Source organism: Grus americana, chromosome 1 (genome assembly GCF_028858705.1).
Source record: "Grus americana isolate bGruAme1 chromosome 1, bGruAme1.mat, whole genome shotgun sequence".
Lineage (NCBI taxonomy): Eukaryota > Metazoa > Chordata > Aves > Gruiformes > Gruidae > Grus > Grus americana.
In genome coordinates, this window is record NC_072852.1 from 194,235,821 (window position 1) to 194,251,182 (window position 15,362).

Genomic DNA, 15,362 nt, shown 5'->3' on the forward strand with positions numbered 1-15,362 from the left:
AGAAGAAAATGACCTCTCTGACTAACAGGCGCAGGGCAAAGCAGCGCGCGGGGAGCTGGCAGGGCAGAGCCTGGCAGCTGCCTGAGGCAGGCAGCGGCGGCAGAAGAGGAGCAGGGAGCCCACGGGCAGTCGGCTGTGTGGTGGGGGGAGAGGGTGAGCTTTTGGGGAGAGGGAGGAAAACCCAGGCAGGCTGACCAGCTGAGCCCAGAGCACCAACAGCCCCCCCCCATTAACAGGGGCCGGCAGTGCCCAGGGCTTTTCCACAGGTTTTGCAGGGATGAGGTTCGGAATAAAAAGCCATAAATGGAGTTAGAATTGCAACTAGGAGAAAAAGTGAAGCAGCATTTAATACAATGGTAAACGAGATGATTTTTATTAAATCACTAAAGAATAAGGCCAAAAGGAGCAAGGCACAGTTCTTGGCCTCTGTCTCTGGCGTCCGCACGGCTGGTTTTGCAGGAGTGAGGCAATCTGCGAAAGGCTCAGCCTTTGCTGCCCCGCCAGCCCTCCGCGTCTCCTCCCGCGGCAGCTGGGGCACCCCCAGCGCCCTGTTTCGCTGACACCCGCGTTTGTCTGGCACCTGGGTCCCACGGAGCATATGCCGCCCGTGACCGGCGCACCGGCGAGCAGCTTTCCACATGTGCTCCCAGGGTCTCCGGATTGGTGTGCTCCGCAGAAGGGGCCGGACCTTGGAGTCAGCTCCTGTGCCTATGACAGATGATATTTTTATGCAAGAAAACAAAACCAGGATATCTGATGGACTGCATTATCTTTCCAGACAGCTTGGAGCTACAGCTGCAAAGTAAGAAGTTTTATGCTTAGACTTCAAAACTGTGAGTGGAATTTCAACATCAGTTTTAAACGCCTACTTTTTTTTTTTTTTTTTTGGTGTGCAACTTTGCATGAAGTATCTATATCTGCATAATAACTTTTCATTATCAAGCAAGCTGTTGTGAATTCTCGTAAGATGAAATAATTATTGCTTTGGAAAACTTCACATAGTGTTAGCTGCATTTGTGGCTGGACTAATAAATGTGTACAGAGGAGGATGCTCTTTTCAGTGAATGCAATTAGTCTAGCTGGAAATGGTTTCAAATTATCTTTGCCGCTGGAAAATGTGTTTGAGCAGGACTACTTGTGCTGAGGGAGAATCTCCTGGGAGTTATCAGCAAATGTCAGGCTGGTCTGTGTGTCTTTGTCACGGGAGTCATTTGATGTTTGCTTGTGTACGGGGGGGGTTTGGGTTAAAACCTGCTGTTACCATTATGTGGCACTGCACTCGCTAGATGAAAAATCTGCTGGTACCAGGTGTTAGCAAGCTGGCCAATTAATGATGATTGCGGGAAATTAGTTTAAAAGAATATTGTCCACTGTGATGCAGATTTATAGAAATAATTTTAACAGATACATAGCACTTACTAGTGCACAGGAGGATCGTTCTTGTAGCTGAAACATTAATAATCTGCTCTTTCTTGCATGTGTTTAGGAATAATGAAATGTGTTTCTGTGGGAGAGCTCTAGGGGCTGATACCCACATCGGGAGACAAAACCTAAGCAGGCAGTTTGCAACTCCAGGCTTATGACATTTTAATTTTCCTATAGGAACTGTCCAGGATGGTCTAGGATGACCTCTGTCATCCTAGGATGTTATTTTATATACTATCTTGAGTGAAAAGAGCTATATGTTGGAACTTTTCTTGATTCACTTAGATGTTAGTAAGAACTAATATACATGCTTTAAAAAAAAAAAAAAAGAAAAAGTTTTTTCAAATCCTGTCTAGATGTTTCCACATCTCTCTCTAGCCACCCAAAACAATCCAACAACCTTCCCAATTTAATATATATTTCCCTTAGAAAGCAAGCAACTTTATGCTTCTGTGCCTTACCAAGCACGTTTCATCAGTTTATACTTTGATATTCTGGTGGACCCAGCTGAAATCCAAAGGTGATATGAAAAGAAAAATCAGTGCTGTGTTATTGCTAACTAGGTATGGCAGAAATCCCATCCCCGGTGGATCCACCACCGCTCGTTCTCCATCTGGGCACCTCCAGAGCACGCAGCAACACAAACAGCATCCAGATGAGGTGTGGGCATACAAGTGCATTTCTGCTGAATTACTCAGAGCACATAACATGGGATGTATACCAACTTCGTACCACTGGCGATGAGGCAATTCAGTCCATTGCCTGGCACAAAGTAAATGTCAATATTTCTTTAACAAAGGAACTGCTAGAGTAAATCTATACCATTTTGCTACTCTTACCTCATTGGTTACAGAGTTTTTGTTACAGCACTGGGATCTCTAAAGTCAGATTTACAGTATCATCAAGCCTGAGTGAATCTGAACTTACTGGGAATAATACGGTGATGATAAATCTCCTTTACCTTCATTCCTTTCCTCTATCTTTTGTTGGTCACTAAAACAGAGACACCCTGGATTTGTCTGGTAGAGTAAACCACAGTGGTTTTCCCAAGGCTGAATTTGGCACTGACAGAAAATTGCTGCCACAGAGAAAATCACGAAACTCAACATATTTCATCCAGAGAGGCCTTCTTAATTGATGTGGACAAAATCCTACATGGAAGAAGTCTTAACCCAAACTGCCAATAAATGTATAATGAATTAGTGTTCTGTGTTGAACAATCCGCAGTATTTTTATTTCAATAATGTCAAAATCAAACCTCTATCAATGAATTTTCTTGCGGTTTTCTCAAACAGCAAATGAAAGTACATAAAAAATAAAAATCTAGGCACAAAACAGCAATGCTTTTCAGTGGCCTGCCTTTTAAATGCTGATAAAGTCCTTAAACTAAAGGGCCTTTATAATCCTTACAATATAAAATGTTTCCCCTTCGTGTGCCATAGTCTGGTTCTTCTTGTTCCCTTAATTTGGCAGTCTTTTCTCTATTAGATATTGCTACCTAGGTAGAATGGGCCAGATTCTCAGCTAGGCAAGCGTGAATAAAGAATAACTTCATTGAAGTCAATGACATGACCCTGGATCCGTTCCAGCGTGACCGGAGTTGGAATGTGGCTCCATACATCCAGCTGGCATCCCTGCCAGGCTGGGCGAGGAGGTCAACAAAGAGCTACTGCAGTTGTGCATGTTGCTAGCAGAAGGATGGCGGTGGTCCTGCCAGCTTCCAGTTGTGCTTTCACCTGCACCTTCTTCCAAAGGAAAGATTAAACAGCACAATCTCACTTCTATTCCACCAACATTACCTCAGTTATGTCTCTTCAAACGGTGCACGGTTTTGCAGAAAGGTGCTAAATCCAACTACTTGCCACCGCATCTTGTTGAACCCTTTGACATGTACTTCAAGCAATAAAGTGCATGTGTTACTCTCTTTTCATTCCTCCTGCTCAGAAAGATTTTAGGTTTTCCTTGATAACTTTTAGGTTTATGTTGTTCTTTGCTGGTGATGTTGTTTTAGAAGGCTTGGCTTCTTGCTGTGAAAGTGCTGCTGTCTGTCATACTCTGGGACCTCCTGGAAGCCACTTCCCCGTTCCTAGAGGCGTTTCCGCCTCTGTTTTGTGACGATAACCACACTGTTCCCATACCCAGAAAAAAAACTCCCAGGTCTTTGTCGTGGAAAGACTAATGGGATTATTTTGTACTATAGGTGGGGCTTCCTTACGACTGCTTTGACTTCCCTGTTCTGCATGCTAGGACAGCGCAGAGCTGCTGCTCTAAAGAGAGGAGAGGTTTTGCATGGCTATCAGCAGACTCTGTGCTATCTCCTGAAATTCATCCCAAAGGCACAAGTTGGCCGTGTTTCAGATGGGAGCAGCTCATATTGCTATTGCTGGTCAGAAATGGCTGGTTTATACCTCTCCTGCTGCAGCTAAAGAGCTGAATTCTGTGATATTTTTACCGATAGCAATTCGTCTCTGCTAGTTGGAAAGGCCAAAGCTACACGAGGATCTCAAGGGGAGGGCTCCGCATAGGCTCTGGGGTGAGGCTGCTTTCCTGGTTACTCTGAACGGGAAACAAAAACGTGGTATGTTCAGATTTTAAGGAGTTCATTACAAGTGCTACCTGCTGTCTGGATTTCCAGGGACACTCAAGTCTCTAAACATTCAGCATCACCAAGAAAAAACCACCACCGAAGCCAAAAGGCTGGGGAGTGCCTGTTCTTCTTTGGTGCTTCACAAGTTCCTAGAATGAAGTGTGCTCCTATCTGCCACTGAAGTGGGGATTAGATGAAGCTAAGGCTCAGCTGAACGAACTGTAGCTAAAATAGTTTCTTTTGAAGTACTTTTTATCATTACTCAGATATTTTTGTGCTATGTGGGCATGTTCTCAACAACAGCACTCCGTTAAGTCCAAAATAACTTACTAAATTCTGTCTGCACGGGCACAAGGTTTACCTGTAACACAAAATATTCGTGTGATGTATGCAGCCTAATTACAAAACTTTTATAGAGATTTATAATGCTTTATCAAAACTTTCAAGTTTTATAAAATCTTACCTTTTATAAATATTTATCATTCTGTTGCATCTGCTGCTGCTGGCAGGAACGTGTCACAAGCTGTTACTTTGGAATAAGTAGTTCCAGTAGGAAAGTAGAAAAATCTGCCTGATATTTTTTATTTTTAAAATGAATATTCTGCTTCCACATATGCATTTGTGAGATGGGAATATTTGTCATCTAGCTAGTCAATATGGGTTATGAAAGGGATTGAGCAGAAGTAGAGCAGCAGTGGCTCAGCACATACAAAAAAGCCCGCGAATTTAAGGAGTTTTGTGGACATAAGAGATAACAACTTGGCTTCAACACTGCTAATATCACTGTTTTTTCAGGCCTGAGAACTATCACGCTATAATCACACAAAGTCTTTGTGAAATTGGGGCCTTTGAGTCACCTGAGAGAAGCTGTCCAGAAGCAGCGTGTGAAAGGAAGGGAGTTACAGGGCAAGGGAAAGCACTGAAAAAACAGACTCGTGCTAATACTACACAAACGCTTCTTGAACCTGAAAATGAGAAAGCACGAGCTGGCGAGGGGAAAGATGAGGGTATGAGTAAGAGTCATGTACCTCTGATGCTGTTTTTTACCCTTTGTGCTATGTGTTTCGTGCCTTAGGGTGAATGAATAATGTTCTGTTTTGAAGACAAATTAAGTTACCTTAATTAATGCATAATACATTGTTTTGAAGACAAATTAAATTACCTTAATTAAATTGCTGGTTGTGGGTTCTCAGAAAAAAAAGGTGTATTCGTGTGCCAAAAGCAGGCGCATCATTTGGGTTCACGCACTTGTAAGGGGGATGTGCAGGGCAGGAGGGAGGTGCACTGCTGAGCAACCTGGACCACGGGCTCTACAGCTCCATCCAGAAAAATTACAGGGATCCCAAACGCAGGTGATCCCAAAACCTTTACAACCACAACTGGATTTTTCAACGTTTAAACCCCAGCTGTTTCAGTGCCACTGCATTCTGTCCTGAAATTACAGCAGTGTGAATGGCATGTCTGGCCATCACGAAAAACCCTACCTTTTTCAAGTTTACATGTCATATCGAACCAGCAACTGCTATGGTTTAAGATCTGTCTGTCCCTCTATGAATAAAGGGCTAAGAGCTCTTTCCCTGGCATATTATTGCGGTGACACAAATGGAGGAATTAACTATATTTTAAGAGGCATTTAGAGACCTAAGTTGTGAGTAAACCAGTGGGACTGACTCTAGTATTTTGGAGTTTAGCCAAAGGAAAAAAAGTCTGAAAATAATTTTGGATATTGTCTGTCATCATCTCAAGCTGAAACTTTAAAAATTCCAATCTATATCTTTATACCTTGATACATATCTTTTTACCTTTCTATCTTTACACCTACCTTCATGTCTTCATACCTATCTTTATTAACCAGCAGAATTTAGGCCCACCTAATGAAAACACTGATTCTTGGAAACAAATGTGGATTTACCTTTTGTGCAAGGAAGGATTCTAGGCTTGATGTTAACCAAGAAAATGCATCACAAAAGAAAATCCAGGCAACTGAAATGGAGAATAATTGAAGGCAACATAAACGTTCATGATTTTTAAGCACTTTGTGAAGTTTTTAATGGGTGGACGGAGCTGAGTCCAGTTTTGAGTCGAGCAGTGTTACAAATCCAGTAAACCTAATGGGAACAGAAATAATGCATAATTAAGGTGCCCTCAAACACTTCATAAACTCTTCAGAGAGCTCCCTCCTGTGCAATTTCTGCCTTTAAAACATTTTGCACCAAAGCGCAGCAACAGCAACTGCACACAGCTCAGGCTGGGGAGGAAAGATAAGGATACTCTGCCCCTTGTTGTATCAAGAGAGCAGTACCGGGAAGGAGGACTGTGACTACATTTGCTGCAATTTGGCAGGGGTTAAAATTTAAAATATTGCAAAACGCCATGAGAGCTGTGATGCCAATATAGGATCGGGATATCAGTATCAGCATAGTCCGACATGCCTGAACACAAGCGTCAGTGTTGAGGATGCCTCCGCTCTGTTGGTATTTCATCATTTTAATTGCAATAATACCTAGAGGTTAAGCTCTGCTGTGCCAGCTGCACATAGTCTGTGGCAGTACACCTACACAGTGTGTCTGCACTCCACATGTTCTGTTCTACTCGCAAAAAAATACCCGTGACCTCAGCTTCGAGGTGGTTTAAGCAACCCTGCCCCTGGCTGCAGGGTAGATGTGGGTTATAAACCTGCCCACTCTCGGTGCTAAATCTGAGGCCTCACTCGAACGCTGCGTTTTCCAAAGGCCTTTCCACTATTTCTCTGGAGGGAAGAGAAGATGTTACTCTGTCTGTTGGGAATACGTGGGCATCAGTCCCTGCTGGCTGGAGAGTGACAGAACTGTGTCCTGCCACATCTGCAAGCGCCCTCACCTCTGGGAGCGTTGCAGAGGCTGCAGGAGGCACGGCCGCTGCTCCCTCCCACGCCACTCCTCATTTTAGCAAGAGGGATCCCAGGGGATGCTCCAGTACTCATCCTGAAACAGCTTCTCAGTCTTGGTGGAAGAGTGCTGCATTGTCCCTCAGGCACCGTTGCGTTCAGTTACTCCATCGCCTCTGCAAGGAACTCAGTCACCAAACTTCAGCACTTTAAATTACGCTGCTAGGATCAGGAGCTGTGATGCCTCAGGTGGGCATGCAAGTCAGGCATGCTAAAATTCACCCAGAATTTCCAAGCAAGTAAGTAAAAATAACATTCCTCCTCATGTTTTTGGCTCTTGCTATCTCCATCCCAACATGGATTAAACAAATATGCAGGTGTTAGCAGAAGGGGATGCCAAGGGTATTATGTTTTACGTAGATGATTTGCACGCACAACTCACGTGTAGTCAGGAGCTGCCAGCTTGGCTGCCCAGTAGTGAAGCAGAGAGGAGCATGCCTCTTCCAGGTCCTCAATACAATTTTCTGCAACATTGAAGTCAGCAGTCTCTAAGTGATATATCTACTCTTCATCGCTGCTCTTCATTGGGATACAAAGACCTTGGGATGTATGCACTGTCCCATTTTAAAATTTTGAAGTCAATTTCCATTTACTTTTTCCCCCAAACCTTAAATTGCCAAATAGTTGTTCTGAGAAACATCTCCATGGAATTGAGATGCTGCTCCATACCCTTTGCAAATGTAAATTAACTAATCTTGCAGGAGTAATTGACAGAAAAGTAATTTCCCTTTATCATGACAAACAGTATTGCAGTATGAGAGTAATGACTACAATTTAAGCAGCTATGAATTGTGCATTAGGGAGCTCTAGGCCTGAATATTGCTCACAATGAAATTTAAATTGCATTTTTTCTGCGTCTAGCTGTTTATAAATAACACTGCAGTTACAACCACAATACTAATTTTTGTCACCAATTTCTTATTGTCCCTGACAGTAGAAATAAAAGATCTAGCTAGCTGATGGTCAGTGCAGAAAATAGAGATTAAAATGCTCTTTATTACACTCAAACTTCACTTTGATGGCTGCTAATAGAAAAAAGAAAAAAAAAAGGATACAAGTCTCCCTGAGCTCTGCCGTATAAATCGAGATTTTTGTTACAAATTTCTGGCTTGGACCTAACTCTCAACCTACCTGGCAACTGTATTTAGATGCCAAAGAGTAAGTAGTTTAAGACGTATTGTAGTAGCCTTCAAAACCTGCTGGATCCTGCGCGCTCAAGTACTTGCACAGGTATGCTGTGAGCTCTACAGCTTTCCGTCATTTGTAACACACTCCGTGCTTGCATCCGCGGTGCCACAACCCCCTCCGACTGCACAGGCATCCCACGTGCACTCTGCTGAAATCCTTTATTTATAGTTAGCTTGTGAGACTGATCTTCTCATGAATAAAGGATAACTAAGGGACAGTCCTGCTTGTGGGTTTGGTGTGACTATTTTTACAACCGATCAGCACGATCGAGTACGCCAGCAATCCCGTCTTGGCCCATGATGTGATCTTCCTGGAGGTCTGGAGCTCAGGGTCTGGCACCCATTCTTCATGTGTGTTTTACTGGGGGATTTTATGCGTGGACATGAAATCTGTGAGGGCACTTCTTAACGACATCAGAGCAGGTGAAACTGCCCACGCAGTTGTGGTCACAGCCATCTCCACGCCACATTTTATAGGTGGGGTGAGCATGGGCTGTCCTTTACCCCACGGACGGTGACGCTGGAGCCGCAGGTGGTAGAGGCAGCCACATCTGCAGCAGGAGCGTGCTGGTCTCCAGCGCTCTTCCTCCAGCCCCGGTGCCGTATGCATCTACCCAGAAACTCTCTGCTTCTTGCAAATGCTTTGTCTGAGAAATGCAGCGCTACCCAAATGGTAGGAGAGGAATGCAATAACATGTTTTCTTTGTATATATTTAAAATATCTTTTATTGCTCTATAGTTGAGGCATTGCCCTCTAATTTCTCACCGATTTTACAACAGGAATGAGTCCTCAAGAGAGGGCTTCAAAGAGGAAGAAGAGTGTGTTGAGGCAGGGAGTGGGGTTGGTGAAGCAGATGATACCAAGAAATGCAAAGCAAAGCAGACATGGGAATTGCTGTGTGATGTGTGTTGGCTTGACTAAATGGAAATGAGCATCTATTACATTTTTATAAACCAGACAAAAATAATCATAGGTATAGACTAGCTTAAGTGTAAATACAAGCTCTGCTGCATGCTCCCCTGTGATAATAGGATAATTTACTGATGTAAAGAATTTTTTTTGCTGTGGTTCATGAATTAGCTAGCATAGCTGTGTGTGCAAGAGATAAAAAAAATACCCTGGTTTTCTAATGGCCGTCACAGAGAAGCAGTAAAGGAGCTAAAAGATCAGTGGAAAAAAAGACAGACTGAAATAGCAACAAAGAGGCAAATGAATAATTTTGTGCATGCAGGACTCTTCTGCAGGTTTGTTTTTTTTTTTGCAAGCGTCACTAGCACTGTTTTCTATTCCTCTGATCCTTTCTTACAACTGTAACTTTAGAGAGGTACATGCCTGTGAAGGAGTAAAGGAAATAAACAACCCAAAGATGCTGATCCCTGTGCTGCCAAAAAAGCATAAGGTCATGATTAATGGGAGAAATAGCTTCATGTGACAGCTGGTGAGAATTTACCTTGAAAAACAGAATGTTCAATCTGAAAACACACACCTTGAAACTGGTTGTAATTGAAAGCCACTACAGTAGAGCAAATTGGAAACCTTTTAATAGTGGCTAAAATATTTTCTCTTTAACTGAGACCTGCACATTAGCTTCAGTCTGAGAATAAATATTTTGAGTCAAGAATTTTTTGATAGAAATCTATAATTACCTTTGCAATATTGCTGGTATCCATCTACTTAGCAAAGACTCTGACTTTATTAGCTATTTAATCATCTGAAATACTCTATTACCAAATGCTCAGGGAGAACAATGTCTCTGTCAGATTCTGCAGCTGTTGGGCTGTGTGTTTAATAACCTGTTATATTTCAGACCCTGTAGAAATTAGTCACTGAAACTTTTCTTCTTTTAATCAATCTCCAGATTAAAGATATGGCCAAACTAAATCTTTCTTTGGAGATTGAACTTCACAGAGTTTTCATCCTCACCTAAGATTTAGATTACCTCAAAGTCTCTGTCAGCAATCCGTGTTCCTCCAAAATGTTTAAAAAGTTGTGATTTTAAGGTCACGTCCTTGTGTGTGCAGCGGTTGATGGGCACCTCTGCCCTGACCTCAGCGGGAGCAGGGACAGGGAACTCCTGATGGCGTGCCTCCAGAGGTGCGGCACCCACGCGTGATCTGGCCATCTATCTGATGATGAACCTCCAAACTGCCAAGAAAATGATGGAAATAAGGCCACACCTGCCAGTGGGGATGCAGTTCTGATGTGAATGGGAGTGACTGACTCCCAGTCCCTCAGCCCCTTTCTCCATGAGGTTGCATGCTGGAGGCAGCCTATTATTATTCATGCTCTGGCCAGCTCCATGTCTTTCCTCCAGGAGACACTATGGGGACAGAACGGCAATGGGAAAGTCTCCAGAAGTTTGGCAGGGCTTAGAAAACATGGAAAAATGTTAGAGACCATGTGTCTGATTCTCCTGGTAGAGCTGCACCCATAAGTAAATCCCACATCTCTTCTTTTCTGCACGTGAGGTGTCTCTGGCCAAGTTAGTCAAGGAGGCCAGCCTTTGCTAACTATGTTATTGGCGAACAGCTGTAGGGCTGAGTCAATGTCAACAACTTGTAGAGCTGAGACGGCCAAGAAAAGCCTTCTGAGGAGCCCAAGCCTTGTAGTCCAGTGCAGTAAAGAGAGAGAAGCGCTGGGATTCAGAACAGGGAGGGCAACTAATGCTAGTCTTCATTTAAAATATTACATGATACAGCTGAGGAATGAAATAACCTAGTATCTAGTTTGTTCCTCTGCCACTGCCATTCTCTCTGTTGCATTCCTTTGCCATGAGTTCAGCCCATATCATCTCCCCTTGTTGCTGATCCCAGATTAAGCTAGCTGAAAGGCACGGAGTATGAGGGAAAATGCTGCTTTTCACAGATTGCAAACCAAGACCGCTTAGTGGGTTTCCCAAGCATTAGGTCTCCAGAGACAAGAGATTTGGCTTATGGCTGGTCAGGGAAGGTTCTGCAGCTGCCTGGAGGTGGGAAAAAAACCCAGTGTTTTTATTTTTATGTTATTAATGAGAGATTAGGGTGGGTCTCTACAGCTGGAAAGACAAAGTGCAAATGGAAGTCAGGGTTATTACACAGATTCAGCAGATGTCTCCTAGCCTTCCTGGAGATGATGGTAACGAGAGCAAATAGTCCCTAGCCCTACCCATAGTGAAGACTTTCCATGGTAGGAGGACTTCCCTTCGCGGTACAGTGACTGACAGTCAGACAGCTTCTCAGCCCCACCTTGCTCCAAACTTACCTGCACTAATGAGATGAGATGGCAACAAAAAACAATAGGTAGAAGTAAAAATTAGAAAGCAGAAGTAGAAATGGAAGTCCACATTCACCTAGCCGCTGTCAGATGAGCACTAGCTGCAGGGCACCACAACAGAAGTAGGATTCAAAGAGAGATTTTGAAGATGACTTCAATAAGTTAGCTATATTAAAAATTAAGAGTTAACTATAGTTAAAGTTTTAAAGTATATTAAAAACTATGTTTAAAGTTTACTAGGTTAACTTTACGTGTGAGTGGAAGGAAAGCAAGAGAGGCAGATGCTAGACTGGCAGTTGAATCTGCTGCTGGTAGCTGGGCAAAGCGAGGGACGGTCAGTCTCGTAAGCTGCAAGATGTGGTAGAAAAGGTGAGCTCAAAGGGGAGGACCTGACATCAGTGTCTGTGGGGAGGATGTGAGAGGATGACAAGTTGATCTTCTGAAACCAGGACGCAAAGAGCTTTGTTTTGTATAGATTTAAATGAGGTAATTCAGAGGGTGTCTGAACATTGCAATGAGGGTGGGACGCTGGCCCAACACTGCCAGGATCTGGCCTTCATATAGCAAGATAGGAGCATAGTCAGCCTAGAGAGAGGACCTTTTTGGTGATGCCTCATGGAGGGAGGATTCTTTTGGCGATGCTTCGTGGGCCGTTGCATTGTCATGGCAGCAGTAAAACAAAGGACAAGAATGTCCAAGGAATGTTTTAGTGGCATTGCATCTAACATTAAGCGTGTCAGTAGCCCGCTTACATCATACTGAAGGGCAGTCCAAATTATTTGAATTACTTTCTTTAAGAAAACTGATGTGCCTTTTGCCTTCAGGTAGTGTCCAGCTTTCACAAGCCTGGTTCCTGCACACTCTCAAAACTTCTGCTTTCTGTCCAGCCTTTTGGCTGGCTGTTTGTTTGAACATTTTTTGTCCTTTTCCTCCTCTGGATCTTTTTCTATGCTGGCTTTTCTCTCTCGGTACCTAATGCATGCGTTATCATATGGACTGTGCCATATTCTCTGAATTCAAATTCTTCTTTAAAGCAATTTACTATTGGGTAGCTCTCCAGGGAAAACTGCCTCTTGCACTGTTGTCTGTTTCATTTATCCCAAAGCACATCCTTGCCCAGGTTTGAGCACATCTGTTTCACATCTCCTTTATTTGATGTCATTTCTCAGCCCTTCCCACTTTTCTCCTTCCTGCTCCGCTGTTTTAATTCTCTGTGTTCATCTGATTTATGCTGTCAGTTCTGCCAGAGCTATTTGGCCCAATTCTCACCCTAATTATGGAGATTTACTCCACAATAATGGAGTAAGAGGAGTTACTCTGGTATTGCTGATACACCAGGATCTGAATCTGGGACTGATTTATTTCTTTCAATAGCATGCATGATTTTGGCAATGTAATTGAATAATAAACTGCTTTCATTTAGAGTACTCAGTACCAAATTTAATATTTTTAGAAGATGGATTCTGAAAAAAATCCTTCTTATTGTAATTGTCTCTCTAACAAATGATGTCATCTGACAAACAGGAGTCACTAAAGAAGCTCCTGACAATACAGTCACAACTAGGAATAAGATGGTATTCCCTGTTGGGTAAGCCATCAAATCAACGTGACAGTCAGGCTAGCCTTCAGTGGTCTACAGCAGGAAAGACTTTATATTTCTTTTGAAAGATTTAAAAATATTTTGAAAGTTCTAATCTCAGGAATAAGGAGGAAACTGATCGTTGTTACCCAGAAGATGTGAAGGTACAGGGAGAAATAGTGTAAATCCTTCAGTTCATCATCAACAAAATATTTTTCCATTAAATACAGCTTGCACCTTCCTTAGAGCTTCTTTTTCATCTGATATTCAGCTCACCAAAGCTACATTTTCTCAAAGCATCACACTTTGGCTGAAAACACACCGTGGCTTCTTGCCAGATATAATGATTTAAAGATATTTGTATGCTTACTTGACTTGCTTTGAATGGACATAACTTCTGGGGTTTGTACCTTCAGCTCCTTACATTCCTGCAGCAAACTGTTTCCTGTTACGCTCCGGGTCTCCCAAACTCCTTGCCTCTACAGGTTAGGGGACACTGAAAATATGTGTAACCCTAGAGTGTGATGACAGCTTTCGCAAAGCATGTTGTTGACTGGTGCCGATTTGAGGGTCTGTCAGGGAATTTAGCCATGTGCCCGGAGGCTGCCCGGGAATGCCGGCTGGGGAAGCGGTTCTCCAGCCAGCGATGCCTTGAGTACATCTGAGCTGACTTACAGGCAGGAGGGAGAGTCTCCAGAGCTGCTGAAATCCTCTGCGTGAGATACCCACACAGCTTTCTTCCATGGGACAGAGGGGAAAAAGAGAAAAGATACACTGTGAACAGGTTGCCCAGAGAAGCTGTGGATGCCCCCTCCCTGGAAGTGTTCAAGGCCAGGTTGGATGGGGCTTTGGGCAACCTGGTCTAGTGGAGGGTGTCCCTGCCCATGGCAGGGGGGTTGGAACTAGATGATCTTTAAGGTCCCTTGCAACCCAAACCATTCTATGATTCTATGATTCTATACAAATAAGGGTCTGTAGACCTCCATAAGTAATAAAAGGACAAATAAATGCTTTTTCTGAAGCTTGGTTGCCTGCTTGGTGCACTCAGTGCAGCTTGGGGGACAGTGCAGGTGTGGATGGGAAGCACCTGCCAACCGCACATGCACGTTTTCTTGCAAGTTGAACCCTGGTGACCGCTACTGCCTTCTCCTGTGATATGTGGCTCAATCCTTGTCCCAGCCACATCGCTGCTGTCAGGAGGTGGCATCAATAAAGGAAATCAGCTGTGAACTGACACGAGTATAACACTGACAGATATTAAAAATATTTCAAAGCCATTCAGCATCTCCTCTTGTCTGTGTGGATTCACTTCTGGCCCTTCATGGTCTCCCTGACCTTGCCATGTGTCTGTGAGCTGCTGACACTTCAGCCGTGAGTTATGACAGAAGTTATGGATCTGTGCAGTCCTGTTTTATGATGATGATTTATTGTTTGTATTACAGTCATGCCTAAAGGCCTCAAGCAAGATCAGGGCCTCATCGTGCTAGTCACTGTATAAACATGTATTAGGAGACGGCCCTGCTCTGAAAAGATCACAAACAAAAGGTGGGAGGAGGAACAGAAACCCCGAGATGTGAAATGCACTCCCCAGGGCAACCCACGGATAAGTACCAGGGCAGGGAGCAGCAGCACCCGCATCCCTTGGCTCCTGTCTGTCCGTGTCCACGCTGGGCTCCGCCGTCTGCTGCTCCTCCACGTCCTCCTCACCAAGGGCTGTGCAGGGAATGGCACGTTCCTGCTTCACCGTGCCTCTGCCCATGGAATCAGGCACATCTCTGCCTCCTCCGCCTGGGTGCCCATGCAGATCCCTGCTTCTGCCACGCTTCCAATATTATTTTCTTTCCATGGTTTTTTCACCATTGACCTGGCAGTCATTGCTACCAGCAGAGTTGTTGGTTATCACCTCCAAACTGAGAGCAGACGGCTTCGTGCCTTTTCAGAGCAAAATAAAAGAGGTAACTTAAAATGATTGCTATGTTAGATATAGATGCAAGATATCCTTGGTGCAACAGCAAGACTGACAACGTACTAAACTGAAAGCACAGAGACATACTATGGGACGGCTACATCCTACCTCCACTTATAGGGCTTGGATCTCACTTCTGGCTATGCCTAAACACTACCCTTGCTTTGCCTTTGCAGCAGTTAGGGGATAATTAGAGTGCGATGTTTTTCCTCCTTTTGTAATTGTTATTGCGCTTAGCGGTATGACCAGAGCTGTTCTCTGCATACAAAAATGCAGTTTCCAGAGCTTAACCTGAAAGCTGGGAGCATGGACTAGCATCAGTCCTGTGTTAATATGAATTATACATTGAATATTACTTTGAAAACATTGTGAGCTAACTCTCTTGAAATGCAAAGCTCTACATAGGAAAGAAAAATGAGATGCAGACTTGGCCCGAAGA

At 43.7% G+C, this 15,362-nt stretch overlaps 1 protein-coding gene across 3 annotated transcripts in view; it reads left to right on the forward strand.

Annotated features, from left to right (window-relative positions):
• Positions 1–694: 694 nt before the first annotated feature.
• The window catches only part of STARD13 (StAR related lipid transfer domain containing 13), a 304,337-nt gene continuing 289,669 nt past the window's right edge, over positions 695–15,362 (forward strand). The window contains exon 1 of one of the 3 annotated variants that reach the window (XM_054825547.1): positions 695–833. The gene's annotated coding sequence lies outside the window, so the exon portion shown is untranslated. The remainder of the gene's footprint in view (positions 834–15,362) is intronic. The other 2 variants (XM_054825554.1, XM_054825575.1) reach the window with 2 other exon arrangements.